Raw genomic sequence first — 12,847 nt, 5'->3', positions numbered from 1 at the left:
CTCTGTGTATTCCTTCCATCTTCTTTTGATGCTTCCTGCATCATTTAATATTTTCCCTGTAGAATCCTTCACTATTGCAACTTGAGGCTTGAATTTTTTTCTTTAGTTCTTTCAGCTTGAGGAATGCAAAGCATGTTCTTTCCTTTTGGTTTCCTATCTTCAGCTCTTTGCACATGTCATTATAATACTTTGTTTCTCGAGCGGCCCTTTGAAATCTTCTGTTTAGCTCTTTTACTTCATCATTTCTTCCTTTTACTTTAGCTGCTCAGTGTTCAAGAACAAGTTTCAGAGTCTCTTCTGACATCCATTTTGGTCTTTTCTTACTTGCCTGTCTTTTTAATGACCTCTTACTGGTTTGTGTTTTACTTTCTTCATGTATGATGTCCTTGTTGTCATTCCACGACTTGTCTGGTCTTCGGTCATTAGTGTTCAAAACATCAAATCTATTCTTGAGATGGTCTCTAAATTCAGGTGGGATATACTAGAGGTCATAGTTTGGCTCTCATGGACTTTTTCTGATTTTCTTCAGTTTCAACTTGAACTTGCATTTGGGCAATGAATGGTCTGTTCCGCAGTCGGCCCCAGCCTTGTTCTGACTGGTGATGTTGAACTTAGATCAAGGAAAAAGTGAGAAATGGGAAATAGAAACTGGAAAGTGTATAAAAGTGTATAGACCTACATAAATTAACTCATAGTAATTTTTTTTTTTTTTTTTAATGTCAGTGTGTTGTGGATGAAACATTCAGACTTTCCTCAGTGGTTTTAACCCTCCTCTATTTAAATGTGTGCATTATTCACTTTCCAGGGTAAATACAACTCAGTCAATAAGAGCTGGACAGAGAGGCCATTTAAAACGTCATTTTATCGTGGATGCTTTAAAAGTTATGTTTCTCACGTATTTATGTTTAATATTTTGGAAGAGAGAGAAAATTAGATATGCAATTGATCATGGAATGTTTTTGACCATTCTTTATAGTGTTTATAGGTTTTTTTAAGTGAAATGTGATTTACTTCAGATATATACTTGATATTTATAGAAATATTGAAAGCAATAAATGATAGTCAAGTGAAATTTACTATTTATTTGTTTTAAAAAAGAAGAGAATCCAAAGGAATAAAATAAGCTCTTGAATTATTTTTTTTCAATCCATAAAAAAAAAAAAATGTGAAAGGATATTATAACATTCAGGGGATTTAAAGGGACGTAGTGAAAAATCAGTTGCCTTTGCTCAGACATGAAAGCATAATAACTCTCTAGTGGAGTCTAGAGCAACCCCTCTGTAATCAGATACATTCGTATCTCTTCAAAAAAGCCAGAGAAGTTTAATAAAAACTGTAAACTGCCTCATGACAGCTCGGAGTTTGAATGAACTTATGATTTCCACAGTTTTTTTTTTTTTTTTTTTTCTTCTTGATTTTGGGTAATTGATTACAGGCCTTTATTAATTCACTTAAATTCTCATAATAGCAAGATGAGGTATTCTTATCCTCATTTTAAAAGCAAGGAAACTAAGATATAGAGGAGCTAGTTGACTTCTTTAGAGTCACAGTTATTAAAAGAGTGAATCGGGATTTGAACCCAGGCAGCCTGACTCCACAGTCCATGTTCTTAACCATGATGCCACACTGCCTTTCTGACGTACATTGATATATGCATATGTACATATACACATATTCATACATTAGCCAGCAATTAATTAAGAACCACTTAGATCTGTATCCTGACAATTCTATTTTCAATTCTCTAGCTCAATATTACCAAAATTTGTGTAGGCCTTCTTCTTAGTTTGGTCTTTAGGCTTTAAAAATCCCACATTTTATTCCAGGTATAATTGATAAAATATTAGCTTGTACTAGAAAGGACAAGTTTTGTGACAGATTGGTTATAGAAAAATACTTACCAGACACAAAGCACTCATAGTAAATTGCAAGAAAAAAATAATCAAAATTATAAAATTCAGGAATTTACAATATTTGCTACATTGACAAAGAACTTACAGTTCTTCAACCCTGATGTTGACTCAACACCCAGGAATATATAGAAATATTTGCTTAGATATCTAGAGCTGCTATAACAGAAATACCACAACTGCGTGGCTTTAACAAAGAGAAATTTATTCTGTCCTAGTCTAGAAGGGTAGAAGTCCAAATTCAGGGCGTCAGTTCTAGGGGAAGGATTTTTATCCCTGTTGGCTCTGGAGGAAGGTTCTTGTCATCAGCCTTCCTCTAGTCTAGAAGCTTGTCAGTGCAGGAACCTCTGGTCCAAAGGAGGAAACTCTCTTTATGTTGCATCAGGGATGTGACCTGTCTAAGAGTGTTACATCCCACACTAGTCCTCTTTAACATAATCTAATTTTGCCCCATTAACCACAGGCAGAGATTAGGATTTACAATACATAGAAAAATTACATCAATCAGAAAATGGAGGACAACTACACAATACTGGGAATAATGGCTTAACCAAGCTAACACATATCTTTGGGGGACACAATTCAATCTATGACACACATATAGGCTAACATATTACTGGCCTTGAAGTAACCAAGCTAACACATATCTTTGGGGGACACAATTCAATCTATGACACACATATAGGCTAACATATTACTGGCCTTGAAGTAACTTAAGTTGCAATTAATTCATCCAAAAGTTTGTGGCTCCTTGGAGAAAGCTGATTCTAAATTTAGAACAGGTAATGTACAAGTTGAGCCTGAAACATCTTGTACCATCAGAATAATCAAAAGACCCTAGTGTCAACAGATACTAGGGCTGTGACACAAAGACTGAGAGGTCAGTTTGAAGTTGTTCCCACTGGCCAAAAGTAGAATATTTTGGAAAAAAAAAATTAAAAGGAGGGAAGGGAAGGAGAAAGAGCAGGCAGTTTTTTGAAGCATATCAAATATGTTAAAATATGTAAGTTCGCAGTGATAGTTAAAAAAGTTGGTATCATTGATAACTTTCGGAAAGTGCTAGAAAACAAACACATTCTGAAAAGTGAAAGAAACAAATATTTAACCTTTTTCCAATATTAACTATAATTCAGAGCACCTAAATAACTGATTAGGGAAGACTCTTTTTATAAAATTATTTCAGTTAATAAAGAAAAAGTGATAACATTTTTACTTGGCAAGCCTTAAGGAAATAATGGAGTTAGTAGTAGATGATCATTAACAACTATTAACCTCACAGAAAGAGAGATCACTGGTCAGTCTGTGTCTGCCGATGGAAGTGTAGAACACAACCTATGAAATATTCTTGCCGAAAGTGAAGCCTGAATCTGATCAAGTTTGTATCTAATAACAAGTTTACAGGAAATACTACACATTGTGGAAAGTGTAAAAAACACTAAGTGGATGCAATCAAAAAATATATAAAATGTAGGAAACTCTGAAGGAGTTTTTTAAATCAATTTTTTTTAATCAACTGATTTTTTAAATCAATAAAGTGCAATATGAGAGAAGTAGAGCACCCCTGTATAAAAAGAGACTTAAAATGCATATCCACCGTATGCCATGTATAGACATGGTTTACACCCTGATTTGAATAAGTCAATAATTATTGAATTTAGGTACATAAGAAAAGGAGCCTTGGTGCAGTGGTTGAAGTGTTCAGCTGCTAACCTAAAGGTCGGTGGTTCAAAACCACCAACAGCTCCAAAGGACAAAGATGTGGCAGTCTGCTTCTGAAAAGATTTACAGCCTTTGAAACCCTGTGGGGTAGCTCTGACTCAGAACTGACTCCATGGCAGTGGAAGTGAGAGGTGCATGAGGGGTTGTTATATTATGCTCTCTACTTTTCTATATGTTTAACATTTTTTATAATAAACATAAAAGTGAAATATAACTTTTTATCTCATTGCATTTTCATCTTGTATCACTACCCAAGTGACAAATTATAAGAATTTATAACAGCTGGAAATTGAGTTATCATTTTCATTATTTCTGAAATTATCACTAATTGCATTTTTATTTCCTTTTTGATGAAGTAATTCCTTAGGCGAGTGATTTACTTTTTCAAATCTCCAGTTTTAATTATTTGTATTACATTGTGGCCAGAAAATGAGGTAGTGAAATTTATGCCTTTTTGGAATTTATTAACTCTTCTTCACTAATTTGATAAATGATTTTTTTTTTTTTTTGCAAAGACATGTGGACACCGAAAAGAAGGCAAACTACTCTAAATGTGGCATTTTACCATTATTGAACCTTTATCATTTTATTATTAAAGTCAGCTTTGTCATTTTTTTGTTACCATGATCTTTCAGAGGTGCTAATGGTAGACTTATCAATAAAATTGAATTTAGCTCAGTTTATCCTTTTTTCCTTCTAATATTGTTGGCTGTGACATAGTGGTGCTTTATCCTTTAATACATAAGGACTCATGATTGTTATACTTTTATTATGAACAGAATTGTAGCTTTTGTCAATATAAAATAGATCTGTTTACTGCTTTTTTTGGCTTAACTTCTTTTTCACCAAGTATGGTCTCCTTTTTGTTTTGCCTGTTTGCCTGATCATTTTTTTTAATAGATTTTTTTATTGAAAAATGAATGCCTAGTTTATACAAATCAAATTGCCTAGAAGTCTATGAAGTAAAAAATCACATTCCTTCTAAATACTCTATCTCCTCATACTAACACTGTGACATTTCTTTTAAACGTTTTTATACTTTTTAATATATTCAAATAGATCCAGACATCCATATAGCCAATTTTCCCCCCACAAAAAGGTAATCAAAATTATGCTCATCTGTTAAAAATAGTACCTAAGGACTTATCTCTTATTTTTAATAGTTTTTTTTTTTTTTTAATCTTTACATACTAGTATATCTGTTTTTGGATGTACCACAGTTTATTTAGCCTTTCTATTATGTGGAACTCTGTTCTATAGGGTCGCTATGAGTCGGAATCGACTCAACGGCACTGGGTTTTTTTTGTTTGTTTGTTTATTATGTGGAATGTATTATCAGGCATAGCTTCTAAATTAATCTTGGAGAATTGTCCTAACCTTTTTTGTCAGTTCTTAACAAACAAACAAACAAACAAACAGAAAATACTTCTGTCCCTCTTAATTTAATCTCTTACTTTAGAGCATTTACAGTGCATCTTTTTTACTACACGTCGACTGTTATGGGTTGAATTGCATCCCCCAAATATGTGTGTCAACTTGGCTTGGCCGTAATTCCCAGTATTGTGTGAATGTGCACTATTTTGTCATCAGATGTGATCTTCCTGTGTGTTGTAAATAACGCCACTATGATGTTAATGAGGCAGAATTAGTGGCAGTCATGTTAATGAGGCAGAACTCAGTCTACAAGATTAGAGTGTATCTTGAGTCAGTCTCTTTTGAGATATAAAAGGGAAACAAGCAGAGACAGGAGGACCTCATTACCACCAAGCAAGAAGAGCCAGGATTGCAAGTTCTTTGGACTGGGGCTTCCTGCGCTGAAAACTCATAGATCAGGGGAAGATTGAGGACAAGGACCTTCCCCCAGAGCTGACAGAGAAAGAAAGTCTTCCCCTGGAGCTTGCACCCTGAATTTGGTCTTCTAGCCTCCTAAACTGTGAGAGAATAAATTTCTCTTTATTAAAGCCATCCACCTGTGGTATTTCTGTTATAGCAGCACTAGATAACTAAGACAGCAGCTATTTTTGGAAAACATGGAGGCTTCGTTCAATAGTAAGAGTATCATTTCCATTCTAATACTATTCTTCCTTTACCCAGAATTTAATTTTTAACTTGGTCATAGAAACTCACTGAATCACAATCTTCAGAAAATGGCGTTTAGTTCTTTTTTTGGACTGTAGCTCCTTGCTTAGAGTGACATATATCTATAAATATAAATATAGATGTACATGAGCATGCCTTGGGTTTTAAAGTGTTCCGATTTATTTTTAAAGTAATAATGTAGAAACTTTACTGATTTACATTTTCTGGGGAAAAAAACAGATATTAAAGGATGTCATCTCTAATCCCTTGATTTAAATGTAAAATTTGAGTTAATAATTAATTGTTAATTAAAAAAAAGAAAAAAATCCATTGCCATCGAGTCAATTCTAACTCATTGTGACCCTATAGGACAGGTTAGAGCTGCCCCACAGAAAACTCCATGGAGTTTCCAAAGAGGGGCTGGCGGATTCAAACTGCCGACCTTTTAGTTATCAGCCAAGCTTTTAACCATTGCACCACCAGGGTTCAGCGGTTAACCAAAAGGTCAGTAGTTTCAATTCACCAGCCACTTCTTGGAAACCCTATGGGGCAGTTCCGCTCTGTCCCATAGGATCCCTATGAGTCAGAATCAACTCAATGCCAACAGATTTTTTTAATCATTAATACACATTAATTATTTATTGATGCATATCTTAAATAAGATTTGACATGCAAATGGGATTATTAAATTATACATAACAATTCTAACCCTTCTATTAAGTCTTACCCAGTAAGCCTGACTCAGCTTTCTCTATCCTTCTTACGGAAGTCTTCTATCATTTTCGTATACCCAAAACCTATTGCTGTCCAGTTGGTTGCGACTCATAGTGACCCTATAGGACAGAGTAGAACTTCCTCATAGAATTTCCAAGGCAGTAAATCTTTATGGGAGTAGACTGCCACATCTTTCACCCATGGAGCAGCTGGTGGGTTTGAACTGCCTACCTTTCTGTTAGCAGCTGAGTGGTTTAACCACCGCACCACTCTGACCTTTCCATTAGCAGCCCAAGCGCTTTAGCCAGTGTGCCACAAGGGCTCCTTTTATCATACTCATAGCGTGCTCCAATCATAAATCAATTCTTAGCTAAAGAATAAATGCTTCTGAATTTGTAAGCATTCATCATCATTGATAGCATCTATGGAGTCACTTTTTTCTTTGGACCATGTAAAGTGAAGCATACATTAATAAATGTGGGGGCCCTAACTGATAGTTATAAACCATATTTAGCTATTTTAGTATTTCACAGGTAAGGGACTTTTTTATGAGAATATTGGACATATAAATTTCCATTGCATGAAATGATTAACAAGGGCTTGCTGAATCTCATATTTTTCATTTAGGAGACATTGTGTCTAAAATGTGTCATTGTCTGTCAAAACAGCATCATTATGCCTTTTTCTTAAATTCTTTTTAAACTGGCTGATCCTTAAACGAGGGGACAGTGTATTTACTTATGTTCATTGTCACCTGAAAAATGGGTTTCAGCCTGTAGAGCTGTGGTGAAAAATGTAATGCTAATTGTAGTTTGAATGGTCCAGTAACGTTCTGATGGTATATCTTTACACTCAAATAATTTAAGTCAAATTCTGGGAAACTCAATTTCTTTCTTCTGATAAAAAAAACCAAACCCAGTGTCTTCGAGTCGATTCCAACTCATAGAGACCCTATAGGACCGAGTAGAACTGCCTCATAGAGTTTCCAAGGAGTACCTGGCAGATTCAAACTGCTGACCCTTTGGTTAGCAGCCATAGCACTTAACCACTACGTCACCAGGGCTTCCTTTCTTCTGATAGCAAGTACATAATATGCTTTAACTAATAGGAAAACCCACATGCTAGAGAGAGATGGACATGATTAAGTAAAATTAATTATTTTTCTTATACTGTGAGTTAGAATCACCTCTACAAGAAGTGGTCTTTGTTTGGCTTATGTATTAATAGCCTTCTCGAACTGTCCTAGTGGCTGCTGCATGTTGCAGTATACCTTACTGAGAAGATTGTCACTTTTGATCATAGAGTTCTCCATTTTTTATCATTGACCTTTTTTTAACTTATTGAAACCCTGTTTCTCTAATGTCTCTGATTCTTTATTGATTTTGAGTTTGCATATAATACAAACCTATTTCTTATATTTTGTCTTGTTTTTAGCTACTGCTGAGTTATTCCCCCACTCATGATTAATTCATACACAATGGAACAAAACGCTGCCAGGTCCTGCATCACCCCATGATCGGTTACAGATTTGCCAGTTGTGATCCACAGGGTTTTCATTGGCTGATTTCATGCTGATTGCCATGCCTTTCTTCCTACTACAGCTTAATCTGGAAGTTCCTCTGAAACCTATTCAGAATTGTAATAACTCACAAATGGATGGTGGCACCACGTAAAGAAAGTTCTTTGTCTGGGAATCAAACCTGGGAAGATGAAAATTCCTCCACTGAACGACCACTGCCCCCTTATTTTGTCTTATTAATCAACCAGTATATTCATATATTTTGTTTTTTCTTCCCTAACACATTCTACGTTCCTGGAGGGCAAAAACTGTGACTTAGGTTCTGGGTCATATTTCTCATTGTACTCAGGTCTAGAGAAACAGAAGGTACATGAAAAATTAGAGTTTAATTGAATTATGTAGTTTTAAAAGAACTAGTTGACATTTGGGGTCAATTCTACAAACGTGGGTCACTAAGTGATGCTCTTGAGATGTGAGGCCTATTGATAATTCCATCAGCTTTTTTTCCCTTGAGTTGCTCCCCGTTTGTGAGTCACGATGTATTAATGCTGCTCTGTGGTATGATCTGCCAACTCTGCAAATTTTCAACCAGCATTTTGCCATCTGGGTCATGTTTCCTGTTACTTTTCTCTCTACCATTGTCTTAAACTATTAGAGTATTTCCTTTATAGTGACCACCAATGTATTTCTTGGAGCCCTAGTGGTTCAATGGTTAAGAGCATGGCTGCTAACCTAAAGGTCAACAGTTCGAATCCACCAGCTGCTCCTTGGAAACCCTATGGGACAGTTCTACTCTGTCCTGTAGGATCCCTATAAATTAGAATGGACTCCACAGCAATGGGTTTGGGTTTTTGGACTGTACTCCTTAGATCTTTTGCATTCTAACAATAAACTTCTCAATCCCGCTTTTTCCTCCTAACTACAATGATTGTTTTTTTCAGTCCCATTATAAACCTAATTCCTCAGTTTGTGTCAGCTGCTGTTCTCTCCTTACTTGTCTTTGTACTGCTCACTTTAGCTAGGTTCCCTCTTCTGAATATTCCTCTCTTTCCAGCTTTTTTCCCAGCTGGCCAGGCCTCATCCCTGAATAAACCCTACAATCCTCCTTCTGGTCTGATGTCCAGAAGCCCTTCCCTGTGCTATTTCGCTCCTGTAGAAGCCCAGTTTACTGTGAATACTTTTCTTCTTCTCTGTTTGACTCTTATTTCTGAAAGTAACTGGTGACCTTAACAATGTCCCTTTCTTTTAAGCATCTAACCATGCTCTTAACTCTCTGCTGACAACCTTACCTTTGATTTTAGTGAGAAAAAGCAAAGCCATCTGTTGTCAACTCTGTGATTACCTTTTTCTGCCTTTCTTCCCTTGACAAAACATTTCTCAGAATTTACTCCCTCCTATCTTCCTTCTCACCCTGTGGCAAATATATCCTATGTTTTCTTCAGGTATAATAAAGTCTTCCTCAGTCCTCTTCATCTTACCTCCTCTTATCTCTCCATGGACCTTTTCCATCAAATAATTCATCTCATCATCTCATGTATTCTGTTCATCCATTCCAACAGTTCCTCCAGTCAGCCTACCATTACTCGTGTTCTTAAATCGCCTCATCAAAGAAAAAAAAAAAAAAACTTTTATTTTAACCCCAGTTTTCACTCATTGTACTATATCCTTCCTATTTTCACTAATAAGGTCTCAAAATAATTGTCTTTTCGTGTTATATAATCTGTCTCTACATGATTTACTCACTCATTAATCAACTGTTATATTTTCTTGACTACTCCATTAAAAACTTCTCATCTAGAAGTTTTTAATAATCTTCAAGTAGGCAAACCAGAGTCATTCTTCTTAGACAACAACCTCTCTGTAGCAAAGGTTTCTGTGTAAAATACAATATGCATAAATTTATTTACAGACTACGCATATCATTTGTTTGTAGTTATGCTGCTCTCTGACATATATACATATAATGCGTGTATATGTATAGACATCCATGTTTTTCTTTCAAGAACTCTTCAATCTGAGGTTTTCATCTATGAAAAATTGGTGGTCTTTTCTACTGCTTGTTGGAAATCACCTCATTAGATGTGTGTTGTTCTGTGTGTGGGCTCTTTTATCATTTATATTTCCTTCTCATATTTAAAATGACAAAATACTCTGCCAATGAGATGTCTAAAGCTACAGAGTAGGATAAAAGATATGTTTCTTTAAGAATGCATTTATTTGTGTTCTTCTGTCTCCCAGCCCCTTTGCTTAATTTCTTTTTTTTTTATTTTATGCATCCTTTAAATGAAATTTAGCAATCCTATAGCATTTCCTTGATTTGTTTTAGTTCAGAATACTTTCCAAGTAGAAATGAAGAAAGCTGAAATCCATAAAATAGGAAAAAACTTCCTTCTCCCTATGTTGACTTTTCAAAATTCAATCGATCCTTTAACCCACTTCAATTTCCAACAGATCCAGAAATTCAGGTCAATTTAACAAACATTTAATTTCTAAATGACAGGCTTCACGCTTCTGACATATCTCAATCAAAATTGCTTTCTTATCCTGTATTCCTTTAGTATTTTGTTTTTTCTCTACCAAAACACTTGTCACATGATATGCCATATTTGAGTTATTGACAATAATCATAATGATGACTGACAAAACATATTTCCCTTTGCCAAATACTGCAGTAATCACATGAAAAACTTTATAGCTCATTCTCAGTATACACCTGAAAGGTTGATGTTATTATTCTCCTGTAATGATGACCAAATTTAGAAAGCTTAACTCAATTCTCCTGGATCCTAGAGATATAGCCAGAATTTGACCTTGAATTTTTTTCATAGTCTTGCCATTTCCTACTTCCATATTTATTTATTTGTATAGTTCTTACTCCTCAGTGAAAAAGTAAGATCCAAGAGGGAAGATAGAGATAAACAGATGTTTATGTAACGTGATAATAGGTGCATTTTCAAAGCATGAATAGCAGTTGGCTGAAAAACCCAGGGAAAACTTGACAGAAGGAGTGACATTTGGACTGCCTCTAGAAAGATAAGCAAGGCAGACAGGGGAGGGAAGGAATGATATTCCCAAGAGAGGGAATGGTGAATGCAAAGTATGAACGATTCAGAGTCCCGTGAGGCTGGCATAGAGGACATATACCAATTTAGTTGTTTTGGGTTGTTTGCTTCACGTACAATGGAAGAGTTCCAGCATAGCCCCCGTCACATCTAGTTTTGTTTTTTTTTTTTTTTGGAATTCTCAATTTATTTGGCCTATAGGGTCGCTCGGAATCAACTCGACGGCACTGGGTTTACTGGGTTATAGCCCAATGTGTGTTTCTGGAAGTCAAAAGAGTAAAATAAGACATGATTCTTTATGATTGTAAATGCTGAAAAAAAAGCAACACTAAGCCCACTGCAGTAATTACAGAAGTGTTTTCCTAGCCCTCCCCGTCACCCCCCAGTGGTTTTACATTTTGGCTTGTTGTTGTACTGATTGTAGCAAAAGTTGCAGCCAGATTCACTGAAATTCTTGGCATTCTCTGTGAGCCAAATTGATACTAATGAACGTTTTAAGACTACATCCTGCTTCTAGCCCATGCGCAAGCTTTCTATCTCTCTCACCACCCAGTGGAATGATAAGATTCGCTTAGGCTTATTGAGAAGATCCTGTAATCCTTAAAAAACTGTGGCCTGTTATAACTCCCCAAACACCTTTCAACATAGTGAATGTCTGCGTTTCACTAAAAGTGATCTCAATTTTTAAGGCATTCAGCAATGATGCCTCTTCTCTTACCCATCGTATGTATATGCATACACATCCCAAGCCAGTTGAACGTGGGCAGGAAAGAGGAGGGAAGGAGGAGTGATGAGAGTAATGGGCTTTAATGTCTCAAGATAAATGGAAAGCTATACTATACGGAGATTATATGAAGATTCTATTTATTGAGACTTTTGCCACCCCACCTCCCAAATATTTATTGAGACTTTAGGTGCTAGGTTCTATACCAAGTATTTTGCGTTTTCATTTTCACAATTACCCTATAATAATAATGTATACCATAGTTACGGAAACCCTGGTGGCGTAGTGGTTAAGTGCTACGGCTGCTAACCAAAGGGTTGGCAGTTTGAATCAGCCAGGTGCTCCTTAGAAACTCTATGAGTCAGTTCTACTCTGCCCTATGGGGCCGCTATGAGTCAGAATCGACTCGATGGCACTGGGTTTGGTTTGGTTTGGATCATGGTTACTATTAACCCCATTTAAAATAAGCAAAAAATAATAATAATAAATTTAGTGAGATTGAGCAGTGTTACCCAGCCAGTTTGGATTGGACTATATGCCCATTTAATTCCAAAGCTATCTCCTGAATCTCTGCAATACTATATTGCTGCTTCAATATAATAACTATTCAAAAATTAAAATATTTCTCTGAAGTCAGACAAATCTATAACACCACTGTAATCCATTTCCCATTTATTGTATTTCTTCTATTTTAGTATTCTTATTAATGTTATTTTGTTGTTCCTATTATTATAATTATTTCAGTTACTTGCTATGTTGTAAAGATTTTGTTTGATAGTCAGTGACAATCCACACCATAATATCAAGCAGGCTGATTCAGTTCATGGTTCCCTTTGATTAAATTACATCAGTCATTTATGTAAGATATGGTTGATGAATTCCCCTTGAAATCAAAGAAGCAGGTAATTGAATTCTGACACTTTTCCAAACTTTGGTTCTTCTGGAAAGAAATTACATAATCTTAAATAAGCCAGGTCTCGTTCTCCCAAAGTTAATTAACATGAAAATAAATTTCCCAAACACTAGCGATTGTTCTTACTAAGTGGATCAGTGTAGCTGAACAGATCGCTTTTAAGCAAACTTTTTTGATAACTCTAAAATGTTTTGGAAAAATTGCAAA

General features: G+C 35.6%; 1 protein-coding gene across 5 annotated transcripts in view; it reads left to right on the top strand.

Moving 5' to 3' along the window:
- Nucleotides 1–12,847, top strand: part of PTPRK (protein tyrosine phosphatase receptor type K) — a 694,658-nt gene that overhangs the window by 481,084 nt on the left and 200,727 nt on the right. The window lies entirely within an intron of this gene.

Source organism: Elephas maximus, chromosome 1, assembly GCF_024166365.1.
Source record: "Elephas maximus indicus isolate mEleMax1 chromosome 1, mEleMax1 primary haplotype, whole genome shotgun sequence".
Taxonomy (NCBI): domain Eukaryota; kingdom Metazoa; phylum Chordata; class Mammalia; order Proboscidea; family Elephantidae; genus Elephas; species Elephas maximus.
Note: the sequence above shows the minus strand (reverse complement) of the source record. Positions and strands in the feature narration are given on the sequence as shown.